Source organism: Bos grunniens, chromosome 5 (assembly GCF_055505025.1).
Source record: "Bos grunniens cultivar Pamir isolate PY7600 chromosome 5, Bosgru_T2T1.0, whole genome shotgun sequence".
Lineage (NCBI taxonomy): Eukaryota > Metazoa > Chordata > Mammalia > Artiodactyla > Bovidae > Bos > Bos grunniens.
The window spans coordinates 38809998-38827374 of record NC_141169.1 but is presented as its reverse complement, the minus strand read 5'-3'; the positions used below and the strand labels follow the sequence as shown (position 1 = coordinate 38827374).

The 17377-nt window shown below is 40.4% G+C and overlaps 1 protein-coding gene and 1 long non-coding RNA gene across 3 annotated transcripts in view; one reads left to right on the top strand and one right to left on the bottom strand.

Annotated features, from left to right (window-relative positions):
• Positions 1–17377, bottom strand: part of PRICKLE1 (prickle planar cell polarity protein 1) — a 112452-nt gene that overhangs the window by 62939 nt on the left and 32136 nt on the right. The window lies entirely within an intron of this gene.
• On the top strand, positions 2359–16622 carry LOC147371788 (uncharacterized). The gene is made up of 2 exons (XR_015163759.1): positions 2359–2546; positions 16365–16622. It is a non-coding gene; the product is annotated as an uncharacterized LOC147371788 (long non-coding RNA).

Here is a 17377-nt window from a genome sequence, read left to right as displayed (position 1 = left end):
TGGAGTAGGAAATGGCAACCCATTTGTGATTTGAGTATGCACTGCAATGCTACACTTAAAGAGTTTTTCACCTTCCCCCCGCCCCCCACCTTTTTTTTAAAGCCACACCATGCAGCTTGTGAGATCTTAATGCCCTCACCAGGAATTGAATCTGGCCTTCGGCAGTGAGAGAATGGAGTCCTAACCACTGGATGACCAGGGAATTCCCTCCTTTTCTTGTTATAAGACACCAGAGCTTTGACCTAACCATTCGTTCTCTCTGATTTCTCAAAAGTGAGATACTGGTAGCTGCACTATGTCAACTTCAAGAAAACACATGGCAATTAGTTGTACTTTATGGTTTTAAAATAAATTGTGAATTTTACTAAAGGATACATACTTAAAATAATATTTAAATAGTTAAGAAAAAAATAAGGTATTTTGATAACTTGAATGGATGCTAAATAGTCTCCTGAGAGTACAACTATTTGAATATTCAAATTCTATCATTAGAAAATGACTAAAATGTTTCCAAAAATAATACAATCAGAAATTTTTATCTGTATCTTTATATTACTGTGGTCTTATTTCCTGCCCTGGAAACAGAGCGCACCCTTTCTTAATGGGACAGCTGACAGCTGTCTTGGTATGAGCAGGCACCTCTATAATCCTTATCACAGTCTTCCATCAGCAATTTCCATTTTCCTAGAAATTTCAGTGATTAATGTATATAGTCAGTTATTAAGAACTTTGCATTAGGTTTAAGAGATCAGTCACTTTTGCATCTGAAAGTCACATATTTATACATTATGCTTTTAAAGAAATAAGAGTCCTTTGTGCCTTTCTAAATGTATTCCTTACAAAACAATAAGAAAAAAAAGTTTTATTAATGCACAAGACTGAAAGAAATGTCAAGTATGCTAGAGTTCTGGTTTTGATTTTGGACTTCAGAGAAAGTAAAAGAAGCAGTGGAACAGAAGAGCCCTTTAATTACAATCCAATGTCCTAGAGAAGAATATTTGATATCTCTTCCAGTTGGCAGTCGAGCCGGGGTAAGAAAATCAACTACAATGAGCACAACATAAAACCATCCCACCTCGTCAAGTTAATAAAGAATTACATTGTATGTCATAAACCTCCCTGGTTTTGTTTAAGACCTTCTTGGACACATTAAAAGATGGAAATGTTTCAGTTAAATCAATAAATGTATTTACTCGACACAACCTAAGCCAATAAAGGTTTGTTCTAAGATTCCTCAAACTCCACTTCACTTTGGAGAGGGTGCATAAATGAGCATTTTTCTCTCCCAGGACAGTAGACCGCTCTGACAGGAAGATGGCAACAGTATGATGGCTCAGAGCCCGAGTCTGGAGTCACTGGCTGTACACAGACTCTCCACTCAGCCTCCTCATCGTGTGAGCCTTACGAAAACTAGCTATCACTCTAAGACTCAGTTTCTTCATCTGTAAAATGGGAATAAGAACAAGATTGTTGGGAGCATTTAATGCAATACTGATCATATGTCACTTGACACAGTAACTAAGCATTTAGCACAAAGTATGCTTTAAATGAATGTCAATTATTTGTATTAGATTTGAAAAGGATTTATCATAGCTCAGTGGCCATGAAATAGTTTCCTTTACTTTCATCAAGCTCCTTTAAGGCCCCTTACTTTGTGTTTGTATTTAGAAATCTTCCTTTAAAACATAAAAATATCTATTTATGAGAAAAATAAAAGAGATATTTGGGGATTTGTTTTTGAAAAACAAGTATGTTATCTGCTCACCTGGAAATGCTCGACAGCCCCCATTTAGAAATAAAATGACTCAAAGACCCTGAAATACAATCTCAAGAAATATAATATTGAATCAGTAACATTAGATACACTTTTCCAGAAGGAAACTTTCAGTCATGGGGTTACTGAAGGGAGGTCCAAGTAGCTCAGAACAAAGAAGTAGACAACTGAATATGTAATTTATATTGCATAGGAGGAAAATCTGACTTACTCACTTCATAAAGAAGACTGTTTTGGTCCTTCATTATGTAGTTTGATTGTTATCTACACAAAAACCATGCGAACTCCTCTGTTCTCTTACTAAGCGCAGAACTGACTAAGGAAGAACAAGAACCGTTCTCCTCATTAGGAACAAGAGACAGTGGTGCCAGTAACAATCACCCAGGCTGAAGCTCCCATCGGCCCAAAGGGCTTATGTATCAGCACAGTCCAGGTGAGAAGGAGCCTGATGTGTACAGTCTCTGCAGCAGGCTGACCTTCCTCTGAAGGGACAGCTGTGGAGACATTCCCACTTAAGATGTCTATGACAGTACTCACCAGCAACAGAATCCAGGCTCCCTCCGGTCACAAGGGGTGTGTGGGGGTGGGGGTGGAGCGAGGAAGAGAAACAGGCTGACACTGCACGCGCACAGAGCACTGTCCCATCCACAAGGTCACAACAGAACGCGCTGGACCACAGTCCTCATGAGGCTGTACAGTTGTTTTATCTTATCAAGAAACAAAGCTCTGAAGGGAAGATGGCGTGCCCAGGAAAATCAGCAACATGGCAGAGGTGAGAACTCCATCCATGTCATTCATGGGCAGAGAGAAAAGAGTGGTGGAGAAAGATCACTGAGAACTCAGCTTTGAAGTGCTAGACTTCACCAAGGTATGGTTCCTGTGGCCTTTGGTTTTATTTTCTATATTGTCAAAGTAAGTAAGGCAATAAAACTCAGGTTTTTATGAACATAATTTTTCACAATATCATCAAGTATTTAATCCCTATTCAAAAATTTTAATTTGTTTTTTAAATGCTTTTGCTTTTTTTTTTTTTTTTGGTGAGGGCGGGAGGGATTTTTTTTTTTTTTTTTGGCTGAGCTGCATAGCTTGTGGGATGTCAGTTCTCTGACCAGGGATTAAACCCAGGCCATGACACTGAAAGCGCCAAGTTCTAACCACTGGACTGCCAGGGAAGTCCCTAAAACGTTTTAAAAGCAGCTTTTTCTCCACCTGACCAGGATCCAATCAAAGTGGTACATTCCTTTTGATCACTAGGTTCCTTTAGTCTTTTTAGCCAATAATACTGTCCTTACTCGGAGAAGGTGATGGCACCCCACTCCAGTACTCTTGCCTGGAAAATCCCATGGACGGAGGAGCCTGGTGGGCTGCAGTCCATGGGGTCGCTAAGAGTCGGACACGACTGAGCGACTTCACTTTCCCTTTTCACTTTCATGCATTGGAGAAGGAAACGGCAACCCACTCCAGTGTTCTTGCCTGGAGAATCCCAGGGATGGGGGGCCTGGTGGGCTGCTGTCTATGGGGCCACACAGAGTCGGACACGACTGAAGCCACTTAGCAGCAGCAGCAGCAGCAGTGTCCTTACTATTTTTTAAAATCACACTGGCTTTTTAAAGTATCACAGCTGCTGTCTTGTAAAAGGACCACATTCTGGATTTGGTTGTTTGCTTATATTGTCTTTTAACATATTCTGTCAGCCCCTCAATTTCATGTAACCTGTGTTAGGTTTGCTTGGATTCAGGTTAATTATCCTTGGAAAGAAGATTTCACTGGTGGTGGTGTGTGCTTCATATTGTTTCACATCAAAAAACATCAGCTTGCCCCCTGTTACTGAATTTCAGAGTGATTACTTAGTTAAGTTGGTGAGCACCAGATTTCTCCATTATAAAAGTGGGTTTTGTTTTGTTTTTAGTGATGGTTAGTATATGTAATTTTTTGGTACTGTGTCTATATGTATAGTATATTCCTCAATAACTTCTCAATTTTTGTAGCTATTTTTTATGCTATAAATCTATCATGTTTTACTAATTAAAATTCCCCTGGCAACATTCAGTTTTTGAGTTGGGAATCTGGTGAGGCCAGATCTTCCCCACTCCCATCTCCCAGTTACATTGATGAACCAACCCCAGATGCAGGCCTTTTTCTCTACCTGCCAAGTGAAGATGGTGGGCTTCACCCTCTGCAGGACAGGAGATTCCATCAGGATACAGACAAAATTCAATCACCACCCAAAACTCTAAGAACAATGCTAACCATCAGGTAAAATTTGTTATCATTCTGAAAATGTTTTTTATCGACATTATATATATAAATATATATATATATATGTATATACACACAGATTTTTTTAAAAGCAAAATAGTGCTAAAGGGCTTACAACAGCAACAGTAGTCGTTTGGCTACCCTTGGCCAACAGAGTCATCCACTTTTAACTCTTGCAGTTATTTCTTTTACTACTTTTGATCTCTGTATTTCTATATAATATGTAGAACTGTTACACTTAATTTAAAAATCATAGTCATTATCTCTGACTACTTCTTACATAAGGTGAGGATTAGCTGCTTTTCCTATTTCAAGCTCTGGAAGAGAAGTGAACATGAACTCCTAGGGCTGCTACACCGAATTTTGATAGCAACTAGCACATGGTAAGTGGGCCTTAAAAATACTGTTGCATGTCATTGGATGAATTACAGATATCCAGCATAAAGTCAGGATGCAGTCTGCAGTCTCTCATAGCAAGTATGCATTGAACAGAACGTAGGAGAAATACCTAATCTCCCCAAATCACATACATCAAGTTGTTTATCTATATCTCTTTTAGTATGTTCTTAGAAAATATTAAAATTTAACCATTAAAATAATTTTAAAGGAGGTCATCATGAAACTAATTCAAAGGACTCAGTAAAAAATAATCTCTGGACCCCAAACATTTTTTTTTATAGATATTCTTAATTGGCAGTAGAGAAAATAATCTCTTTCTTACTTCATATGTGAGAAAGTAATCTTTTCTGAACAATGATGAGCAAACACTCTTGAAAATATATGAGAGACCTTCTCTGGAGTCATGTGGACTCAGAACTCAGCCCTTTGCCTCACAGAATTTACAGTTTGATGCTAAGCCGAAAAAAAAAAAAAGGTTTAAGTTATGAATACTCTGAAAAGACTCCCACCTCATTAATATGTCTCCAAACATGTTGCTTAAGGCTAAAGTTAATTAAATCACAGTACGCATAATTTTGAAGTGAACGGGTAATCAATCACAGGCAAAATTATGTTATACAGAGACAAAATGGGTGTAGTGAGTGGACATTAATATAAGTTAAATGAAAACAGATTCATACAATGGAAGGAAGTTTCCACCTGACTTGCTGCTGCCTCTTTGTACTGTCCAGCTTTCAGGAATATCTGAGGCAAATTGATGAAACAATTAAATATTCTTCTTAATTAAATATTCTTCTTCACCTGGAACCCTTAAAAGTGGTAAATCTTCCATTTAGTACTCTAGGAGAGTTTCTCAAGCTGACTTCAATGAGCATCAGATTTTATAACAATGAAATAAAACCCTTAAATTTACTGGCTGAATTACGTAGCTTTGTGAATTTGCCAAGAACTCTCTGTGTTCTGTTGTTGTGTGTCTATGGACCTTTCACTTTTACTGCATTTCAACTATTTTGCAAGAAGGGAAAAGAAAGAAATAAATTAAAACCAGCCATTTGACTACTTGTTAACAGTTCTCACAAAATATTCCCTGAGTTGTTTTTCTGTAACTAGCTGCGGGTGTCAAATATTCATGTATTATTATTAACAGGAGCAATTTGGAGAAGATTTCATTTTCTGTAGCTGCAATAATGTCTACCCCCTGTAATATTACTTTCCTTATATGTCTAGCTTTTACAACATTAAATCTTAGACTGGGAAGGTCTTAGAAAGAGCTACTTTCAAAACTCCATCTGAAGCATCTTCCTAGCAAGTGCTTATAACAGGAAGTGCTGCATGGTGGGCAAAAGAGCAAGGGACTGGGAGTCAGTTTTAACCATTTCTAACCAAGTCTAATGACAGATATCCAGGAAGTACTTGGGCAGTTATGTAACATAACACACACAAGAGTCAGTAGCACAGTGCAATGGACAGAACCCCAGGATCTGCAGGTGGAGTTTTGTCTCTTCAACGTGTGTGTCTCGGGACAGGTTGCCTATCTTCTCTAAGGCCCAGTTTCCCCGTCTGTCAAATGGAGAAAATAATACACCTACTTCACAATGTTACTTTTCAAAACCAAATGGGATAAACTGCATGAGCTACCATTATTAGGACACTTTAGATTAAAAACTGGGAACTAGATAAACCTACCTTCAAGGTTCTCAGATTAACAGTATTATGTACCTAAAGAAGGCAACTTTGTTTATAACTGACAGTTTTAATTCATGAGAGAAGAAGATGAAAGTAAATTTTCATAGTACATGTAGTAGAAAAAATATTTTGTATATATTAACACAAACATATGTATGGTGGTTTCTAAGCATAAGCATAATATTGTTATTGTTCAGTCACTAAGTTGTGTCTGACTCTTTGCAACCCTATGGACTACAGCACACCAGGCTCCTCTGTCCTCAACTGTCTCCCAGAGTTTGCTCAAATTCATGTCCACTAAGTTGGTGATGCTATCTAACCATCTCATCCTCTGCTGCCTCCTTCTTTCACCTTCAATCTTTCCCAGAATCAGGGTCTTTTCCAATGAGTCATCTCTTTGCATCAGGTGGTCAAAGTATTGGAGCTTCAGCATCAGTCTTTCCGTTTAATACTCAGGATTGATTTCCTTTAGGATTGACTGGTTTGATCTCCTTGCAGTAAAGGGATTCTCAGGAGTCTTCTCCAGCCAATAATTTGCAAGCATCAAGCATAATATATAAGAAACAAAGAGAGCACAATCCAGGGTGTTGCCCCAAAGACAGTCCATCAAGAAGCACACGACAGCCAAGCACACCAAATAACTAAGTACACAAGACCATATAAGCTGAATGGTGACTAAGGGGTCCAAATCATAAATTCCAAGGAGCAAGGACTGGAGCCCTTTCAGGAGGCGCAGTCAAAGAGGGAGGAGAGGGAATTCGAGCTGGTCCTTAAAGGTCCTTATTCAGAGAGGAGGCATGGAAGATGAAGGTTGTTATTTCAGACAGAAAGAATGTGCTGTCCTGTCCAACCCCCACCTACAATTTAAACTAATGATAAAGCTGCAAACCAGTCTCAGAAAGTTCCATGATTTGGAGTGAGAAGAAGTGAGGGAACTTGGACCACTTATAACTTTGTAGATAAGGTCGCCTTTCCCCATTGAAAGTTAGAATAAAGGTATGAGGAGTAATGTTAGGCAACAATTGGTACTCAGGTCAGCGTTCCTCATCCCCCAGGGTTCGCAGGCCCCAGTTGCATCAGGTGGTCCTCCTGAAGTTGGGTCAGGGTAAGAACATACATCCAACAGGCCACAGCAGCATCCGCACTAAATTGGGCTTCATGAGAACACAAAATGAAGAGTGTAAGAAACACAAGGGGTTAAAGTATCTAGTGTGGTTAAGCTTATCATAGTTTCATGAGTCTACAGAGTCTCAAAGTCTCCTTTGTGCACTGGGACCATGAAATGCCCTCTCCACCATCTCCTCTTGGGGGCTCAAGGCACCCTTTCCCTTCTCCTTTCACAGTTCCTCTCTCCTAGGATGGGCACACCTTCTCCCAACAGTGCTGTGGACCAGAAACCTGAACCTCCTCATGGACTTCTGTCTCTTCCCAGACTCTGTAATGGATGGGTCACCATCTCCCCAGTCTGGTCTCAGCTCATCTAATCTGTCCGTGCTCTAGACTGCTGCCACCAAGAGTATCAGCTGTAGGATAAAAATCTCAACTCTTCTTTAGCAAGGCAGAAAAAGGGCATCATTATCTGGCCCCAGCCAACCAGTCTGACCTGAGCTTCCAACACGTCCCTTGAAATTTGCATCCTGGCAACATCTAATTACTGGAGAGCCCAGAATCCATTCTGCTCTGGGGCCTCCCTGAGTTGCACACACCCTTCCCCCCCACTATGCTGACAACTTGGAACATTTCTATTCAACCTTCTAGCCTTGGCTCAAGTCCTTTCTCTGCTCTGTTTCCTGACACCTGCCCACATGCTGAAGTGCTCCCTATCCATGTATCTGCTAGGACAATGATATTTCACAGTATCTTCATACTTGCTCTGTAAGCTCCTTGAAATTGATCAAAAGCCTTTTTCCTGCCAGCCCTAGCATCTTGTACACAGCAGCCCACCCAAACAAAACTTTGTTAAGCAAATGACTAAATTTTAAATGAAAGAGAAGAACTGATATTATATGGTTAAAATCAACAAGTTTGATTTACTGCAATTTACTGAAATTTACTGCAAACATTACTCAACTTAACTGAGTGGGGGGGGGGGTTTGCATGGGAATATTCTTTGTATCAGTTTTATCTTTCTTTTGAAACTACCAAGCCAATGAAATAGCCTCTCACATGTTGTACAACAGGGCAAGGAAGCAAAGAAGCATTAATTTAAAAGAAATGACTTCTGCGGTACCACCTGAATTTACAGAGTTTGGGAACTCTTTTCCTCCCCTCCAATACTCAAATTTATTTAGAATATTTTCAACCCTTTCTCCACTACCAAAACAACAAAAATAGATAAAAAAGAATACCACAAAAATTTAGAACCAGCCAGTCAATAGAGATTTAGCATCAACTTAGCTTTGAGAACTCTCAAAATTACTTTCCAAGCCTCCCTATAAAATGGGAGATGTTATAAAATTGTCTGCATTCCCTGAAGGAAAGGGTGACACACAGACTTATGCCAGAGGTCACAGGACTGAACTCTAAAATCCTCAAGTTTTGAATATTTGGTTAATTGCAATCATTTACTTTCCCTGGGAATTAACAGAAACCATCTGCTTAATGATAAAGCTGAGCTCTGCAATTATTTGAGGAAAAATGTGCCACAGTCAGCATAAGAGAGTCTTACTGAGGAAGCCTGCTAGACATACATATTTCTTTTCAATAATTAAAGCCAATCCCATTCATTAATTAAAAATTTTTTATTTATCAGCACCGCCCTCATTAATATACACCTATGCAACTTTCAATTTCAAACTTACAGTAGGTTAAATAAGCATTATTGTACAGATGGCTGCTATCACACACCAGAAAGTTGAGGCGATCATGAGAAAAAATAGAGATGAGAAATAAATGTCCACTCTGAGCCACATATCCGGCTCTGGGTCTCATACCTGTATGCCGCGGGGGATACTTTCCTCTCCCAGCAAATAGAAAAATGGCTGGGAGTGCTCCAAACAAAATGCCTTTGAACTGGCCATCTCTCAAAGCTCCTGCTAATTCTAACTACAGTCCTGCTAGCAGATGTGAAGAAAAACAGGCAACTTTTGTTACACGGCAGCCTACAGAATGGGTAGAGTCCTCTGAATGGCTGTAAATATTGATCCACCTGTGAAGAATAAGGGTGCCATCTCTGTATGGTGGCAAATAAATAAAGCAGGGAGAGGACACACGTTGGGCCAACAGCTTCCAGCCTCTTTCTTCTCTGCGTGTGTGGCCCGAGGGAGGAGGAGATGTTTATTTGGACATCCTCCCTTCCGAAAAGAAGCCAGCTGACTGTCTGCTTTTGTATGAGTATGATGCTGGAGTCCAGTTACTAATAATTTCATAAGCAGAGGCCATCCAGTTTTAAACCACTGTTATGAAGCATTTGAATTTTTAAAGCGAGTTGGTAAGAAGCAGCTGATCCTCACCACCCCAGCCCACCAAAACTCCCACTTTGGTTCTACAATGTTGAACTTGTAGAACTACAATAACAATGTAGTTATTGTTGTTTAGTCACTCAGTCGTGTCCAACTCTTTGTAACCCTGTGAATGTAGCCTGCCAGGATCCTCTGGCCATGGGATTTCCCAGCAAGAATATTGGAGTGAGTTGCCACTCCCTTCTCCAGGGAATGTTCCTGACCCAAGGACTGAACTCATGTCTCTTGCATTGGCAGGCGGGTTCTTTACGGCTGAGCCACCAGGGAAGTCCATTTAAATAGTAATCACTATGGACCTTAACCTACAGAAGAACAGAGAGGGTAAGAAGATGGGTTTTGCAAAATGTGAGAGATACTGATTGAAATCTCTATTAACCATTCATTACCTGTATTAGAAAGGTACTTAATGTCATTATAGCTATTTCTGTAAAATGGAAAAAGTAATAGTGTCTACCATAGAGGGCTGTGAAAATCAAATAAGACAATGTGTAGAAGTGTTTAGTCCGGGGCCTGGAACAGAGAAAGTGCTCCATAAATGTGAGTTATCCTTGTTATTTTCATTCTTATCATTATGGCCAGCCTCATAGTAGACACTAGAAGGGAGACTCAGGAATCATGAATATTCCTGAGGGATCACCACTGCCAGGGGGCACCGTTGCCAGGAAGAAGGCATCCTTTCTTTTCTCTTGAAAAGGAACCCAGCCAGGGAGGAAATTAAGAGTTGGGCTTGGGTAACTGTGAGCAGTACTGTGAGCAGCCATTCTCTCACAAATGTGCACCCCGGTTTTAAAGTTGAGCAAACACAAGTCTTCTGGCAAAGAGGGAAGTGGTATTCTAGAATATGAGTGTTTGTATGCCACCTTCGGTTTCTTTTTAAAAAATTTTCAAACAAGTATGTCCATTGCATTATGCTATTGAAAGGTACACAGGCTCTAGAATCAGAAGAATCAGAGTGCCTCCTCACGCTGTCATCTACCAGCTTTGTCACCTTGAGCAGGTTACTTAACCTCTGTCAGCTCCAGCTTCATCGGTGAAGCAGAGAGAAGATCAGGCAATCTGAATGGGACAGAAGGAAAGGTATCTTCCCACATATGTTAAAGAGAATGGGCTACACAGTTGGACCACCTGGGTTTAAGCCTGGCTCTGCCACTTACCCTAGGGGACCTGGGGCAAATCCCGTGAATGTTTGCTTCAGTTTCCTCCTTTGAAAAATGATAATAAAAATACTCATCAAGTTATGTAAACATTAAACAAGTTGATACTACAATGGGTCCTAGAACCGAATTCATTTTACTTACTATTGTAAAGGTTAAAAGAGATAATGCATGTAAGCCTTGTATGTATTAAGCGCTCATTACCTCAGTAGCTATCATTCTTACCATAAAGAAATTAGAAGATACAAATGAGCAAAAAAGTAGAAAGAACTCAATTTTTAAATGGAAACTTTTAGAATTAAACAGTAAAAAATGACCAGAATTGTGGCTGAATAAAGACACTTTTTCTAAGAAAACTATGGAAATTTATTTCCCTAATTATCTATTAAAAAGGAGTCTTGACTAGGACATTCCAAAGGTGGTGGATGACATATTTCCTTTTTAGACATATTAACAGTTCACAAGTTGTTCAACAGAGGGACTAGAAACCTGTAAGACAGAAAAAGCATCACACAAGGTGAGGCAAGTACCTATTAAAAAGGGGAAGTTTTAAGTTCAAGACCCAAGAGAAGAAGAAGAGAAGAGGAGGAATGCATTTATTAATGCCAACAAATCCAACTTCTATTCAGGGTGGAGATTTTAAAACAAGGAATTTTTCCCTTAAAATTCAAGTTCAAGCTCCCTTTATGAACTCTTTCCCTAAGGCACTGAACAATTATGGGTATTAATATGAAAGTTCCTCTAGTCCGAATGGACCTAGACTTTTTTTTAACCCAGGGAAGGTCTAGGTCCATTCTCCATTCTATGTGACTCAGACTAGAGGAACTTTCATATTAATACCCATAATTGTTCAGTGCCTTAGGGAAAGAGTTCATGAAGGGAACTTGAACCTGATAGACTTCCCTGGTGGCTCAGATGGTAAAACGTCTGTCTACAATGCAGGAGACCTGGGTTCAATCCCTGAGTCGGGAAGCTCCCTGGAAAAGGAAAAGGCAACCCACTCCAGTACTCTTGCCTAGAAAATCCCATGGACAGAGGAGCCTGGTGTCCATGGGGTGGCAAAGAGTCGGACATGACCGAGCGACTTCACTTTCACCATACTAGATGGGGTTCCCAGGTGGCGCTAATGGTACAGAACCTGCCTGCCAATACAGGAGAAATAAGAGACATGGGTTTGATCCCTGAGTTGGGAAGATCCCCTGGAGGCCATTGCAACCCACTCTAGTATTCTTTTTTTTTTTTTGCCCCAAAGAGCCTCTTTATTCACAGCAAAGGACCTCACCATAGCAACACACGTCAATTCCCTGAGAACTTTTCTCCTCTTATCGTTCACTTTCCTAGCTATGTCTTGCAGAAAGAAAAACAGAAGGCAAAAAACACACCTCACTGGTCAGGTGTGCCAGGCTGGGAGGAGACGGGTTCTGTGAAGGAGGTGGGCAGGGAGAGGCCAGATATCATGACACATAAATACACAGAGTGTTAGACATTTCCATCAGCTTTAACAACAAAGATTATCCCAGGTTTGGCCTCTGCTTTTTCTGATCCACAGAGAAGGTAACACCTTCCCCAAGCCCCACTCTAATATTCTTGCCTGGAGAATCCCATGGACAAAGGAGTCTGGCAGACTACAGTCCATGGGGTCGCAAGAGTCAGACATGACTAAAGTGACTTAGCATGCATGCACCATACTGCTGCTGCTAAGTTGCTTCAGTCGTGTCCGACTCTGTGCGACCCCATATAGACGGCAGCCCACCAGGCTCCCCCGTCCCCGATTCTCCAGGCAAGAACACTGGAATGGGTTGCCATTTCCTTCTCCAATGCATGAAAGTGAAAAGTGAGAGTGAAGTCGCTCACTTGTGTCTGACCCTCAGCGACCCCATGGACTGCAGCCTACCAGGCTCCTCCGTCCATGGGATTTTCCAGGCAAGAGGACTGGAGTAGGGTGCCATCGCCTTCTCCAGTGACAGTACTACATACATATAATTATTTTCTAAATATAATTATTTCCAATGTATTTTTAAGTTTCAAATGACTTAAGAGCTCAGGGTTGAAATTTTTCTTATGGTTTTTTTAATGGTTTAACACATTTTTAAATATGACAAATGGATATATGTAAGTTATAATACAGTCTAAATATTTTAATAAGAGGAAATAAAGCTTACTTATTAAAGAACAGCTTTTTAAAACCATCCCTCTAGAATTTTTCTAGAATAATAGAAATATCTATACAGTATTTTCTTTCTCTGTTACTTGGTTACTCACAATTAGCAACAATCTCACTCTTATTCCTAGTGCATATAAACCTTTCATTGTTCTTGGGAGCCCAGGAAGTAAAAGGAATTACACCTTTTAGCATTTAATCACCAAATTTGATTTTCTTTACAAATAGCCTGAAGGTAAGTCTGTAATATTATGTATCTCTTAATTCCACTTGGAAGGTAAGCAAACACTTACCACCCCACTTGGTTCCTGGATACAATCAGTATTCTTTTCTGTGGTTCAGACATAAAGCCCTATTGATTATATTCAAGTGGCTACTTACAATGGTGCCTTAAGCAAGTGCTTGTTGAATTCACTGAAGGAGGTTCTCTGGCCTTGGCAGAGGCAGAAACTACAGATAGACTTCATTACCACCCTTCCCCAGCTTTAAAGGTTTTGATGGTTTCCCAGGGAGGAGAATGAAGCCCCAAACTGGGAGACTTGGTCCTCTGACCTGTCCAACTTCATCTCACAACATACTCGTCTTTGGTCTTTCTAATAACCACTAACAGTAATAACTACCCACACAGGATCTAAGCACTGGATACAAAGCAATTAATTTAATCCTTACAACAACCTTTTAGTGGATGGACTATTATTATCCCCACTTTCAGAAGAGGTTAAATGACCTGCCTGAGATCATCCAGCTAGTAAGTGCGGCAGCCCAGATTCAGACAACCACAGTGTGGCTCAGGTCTGAGTTCTCCCATCTGGATCCTGATTCAGAGATAAAGTCTGGCACAAAGTAGGACCTCAATAAACCTTTATTAAATGATTGGACCGGAGAAGGCAATGGCACCCCACTCCAGTACTCTTGCCTGGAAAATCCCATGGACGGAGGAGTCTGTTAGGCTGCAATCCATGGGGTCGATAAGAGTCGGACACGACCGAGCGACTTCTCTTTCCCTTTTCACTTTCACACAATGGAGAAGGCAATGGCAACCCACTCCAGTGTTCTTGCCTGGAGAATCCCAGGGACGGGGGAGCCTGGTGGGCTGCCGTTTATGGGGTCGCACAGAGTCAGACACGACTGAAGTGACTTAGCATAAATGACTGGACAAATGACTTCTACAATTAGGCAAGAAGTCTATACAGGCAATCTTAACTTCTTAATATCTACACACAACTGCATTATGAGTTTCAAAGGATTTAAATGGATAACACAGAAATTTTTTCAACAAATATTTCAGAACACCTACAATGTGCCAGACCCCCAGGCTAGAAGGAGACACTATCCCCAAAGGGCTGACAGCCCAGTATAGGACACAGACCAAGAATAGTGCACTAATATTTCCCAGAGTGGTGACTGCTGGGTGCTACACAGACACAGAAAATCTTGTCCGAGCTGCACAGAGCTAAGCCTTGGGAAGAGTACAAGACAACAGTGAATGTTCTATAAATAGAGTCAGTTTATTCAACACATATTCATTCTGCTTTAACCTTCTGTGAGCTGGCCCAGGACAGCGCCGGGGCTGAGGAGCAATGCAGCTGCTGTTTGTTAAATGGATGAAGAAAGGGACAAATGAAGGAAGCAAGCCAGCTGTGACAGGTCACATAATTTGTCCTGGAAAATGTGTTTCAGAGTCTAACTAAACTTGCAAACTCATGTAGTTTAGGTCTTTTGTTACATCAGAGTAGGAGAGGAGCTATAGTTTGCAAGTTCCTGCCCCCGCTAAAAATGGGGGGGAGGTTAAATCAATATTCAAAATGGCAAACGAACTCCAGATTTTATATCACCTATTCACATACCACCCTCTCTTCCTTTCTGCAAATGCTTTTTTTTTCCCCATGCTGAACAGCTTTCAGGATCTTAGTTCCCTGACGAGGGATGAACCCAGACAGCAGTGAATGTGCCGACTCCTACTGGACCACCAGGGGATCCCTCAAATGCTCTATTTTTAAAGATGTTGATGTTTGTTTAAAAGATGCTTTAGGAACTGGAAGGGGCTTCCATCATAGCTCAATCATAGCTCAGTTGGTAAAGAATCTGCCTGCAATGCAGGAGGCCCCAGTTCGAGTCCTGGGTCAGGGAGATCCCCTGGAGAAGGGATAGGCTACCCACTTCAGTATTCTTGGGATTCCCTTGTGGCTCAGCGGTAAAGAATCCACCTGCAATGTGGGAGACCTGGGTTTGATCCCTGGGTTGGGAAGATCCCTTGGAGAAGGGATAGACTACCCATTTAGGAACTAGAAGGGCTAGATCCCTCCTAATATCATCTATGACACACAATTTGTATAATACTTGAGTATTACAATTCTGAGCTTTCTGTGGGAGTCATTTTGTTTTTATAAAAACTAGCAAGTCAGAATTCTAGGTTTCATGATTGTTTTATGTAACCATGCAAAGTTTTTCTCCCCATATAAAAAAGGCTCCTCTTACACACTAAATTACTTATTCCAAAACCATCACGATTTTTTTCAATCAAAAAGTGAACAGCTTTGACATTTTAAAATAAGAAACTGTCACTTTCAGAATTTAATTAAACTATTCTAATAGCAGGCTGGAATCATTAAAATTGGCTTTTAGAGAGACACTTCACATGCTTAGTAACTGGCATACTATAGTGATGACAGTCTCCAAATCAAGCTTCCAAGTAACACAGTGTCTCTGAAGACTGGATAAAGGCAGGTCACACACAAGCTACTCATTACAAGTTATGTTTCAATCTTGTTTAATCAGACAAATGCTATATGTCCATAATAAAGCAATGGTGTTTTACATAAATAAAATGTTTATACTTTTGTTGTTGTTTAGTTGCTAAGTTGTGTCTGACTCTTTTGCGATCCCATGGACTGTAGCCTGCCAGGTTCCTCTGTCCATGGGATTCTCTAGGCAAGAACACTGGAGTGGGTGGCCATTTCCTCCTCCAGGAGATCTTCCCAACCCTGGGATCAAACCTACTTCTCCTGCGCTGTTGAGCCACCAGGGAAGCCCCTAATATTTATACTGTAGTGCACACATATTTTTATGTAAGAAATGGAAAGATATTCTGCAAAATCTCTTTACCACTTTCATTCAAAAGTAACATACAAGGACTTCCCCAGTGGTCCAGTGGTTAAGCCTCCATGCTTCCAATGCAGAGGATGCAGGTTTGATTCCTGGTCAGGGAACTAGGATCCCACATGCTGCAGAGCTCAGCAAAAAATTTTTAAAAATGAATAAAAAAATTAAAAAGGTAACATACAAAATATCATTTCATAATTCTTCTCTTTGTCCATTATTACCATTAAGGGTGAAAAAGGGAGGGAACAACCAATAATTTGTTAATGGTTTACGAGAGAAATGCCAGATTAATTAAAACAAAAAAGGCACAATGTTTCCTAAGATTTACTACCATTTTATTGAAGGGCAAACTTTCTTTAAAATTCCAGATGTGAAAGTGCCTTAGGAAAATTCCAATGCTGTTGTGGAAAATGCAGTGACAGTCTCCAACAGGACGCGGCTTGTCTGGGTCCCCAGCAGCTCTCCTGGGGCCAGCAGATGCCAGCCGGGAGTGGGAGCTGGACCACAGGCTCACAGAACGAGCATCATTGTTGCCTTTGGGTCACTAAGCTACAAAGAAACACTCTGTTTTAAAAGTCTTCTTATGGAAAGTAATAAAGTGCTATTTCTTGGCTTTTATGACCTTATATTCTTTTAAAGAACTTCATTTTCCCATAGAGGAGCCAGAGTTGATGTATATGGTTGATATGGTATGAACCACAGCCAAGGGATGCCATGCTGAGAAGGGAGAATACTCTGCTGGCAGTGCAAGTATATTGAAATAGTTAATTTTCTTAGCAGTCAAATAGCTACCAAATAGACAGGATTTCTTTTTTTTTTTTAATCTGATACCTAACCTGGCATACTGAATTGCATGATTTATTCTATACATTTTTTTTTCTCCCCATTTGTGAGATGTCCTAGCTATTAGGTTGCAATGTAGAGGGTACATTTCTACAGAAAATTGAGAAATTGTGCACAGTAGAGTCTGAAAAAAACAAAAGAAAGAAAATCAAAGGACAATGAGTTCAGGCCTCTGTGAAGTGCTAGACATGCACTGAAACTCCTACAAAAAAAACACTTTTTCTTCTTTGTCACTAATATCTCTCATTTCAACATCCACTCTGCTTCCTGGTGGCTTTTAGAAAATAACATTAACCTACATAATCCATTTAGCTGTCAGAGATCTTTTAACCTGAAGAGTTATTTTGATGTCAAGATGTTTAAATGCTCCTTCCTAATCAAAATGCACCAAAATAAAACCTAGTTAAGATTTTCCATGTGAAGGGAAAGATCTTGATCTCTCTTCCCTCAGATACAGGCTACCAACCTGCCTTTGGCTCCAGTATTGATTCTACCTGATTTCAATGTGAAAGTGAAGTCGCTCAGTCCTGTCCGACTC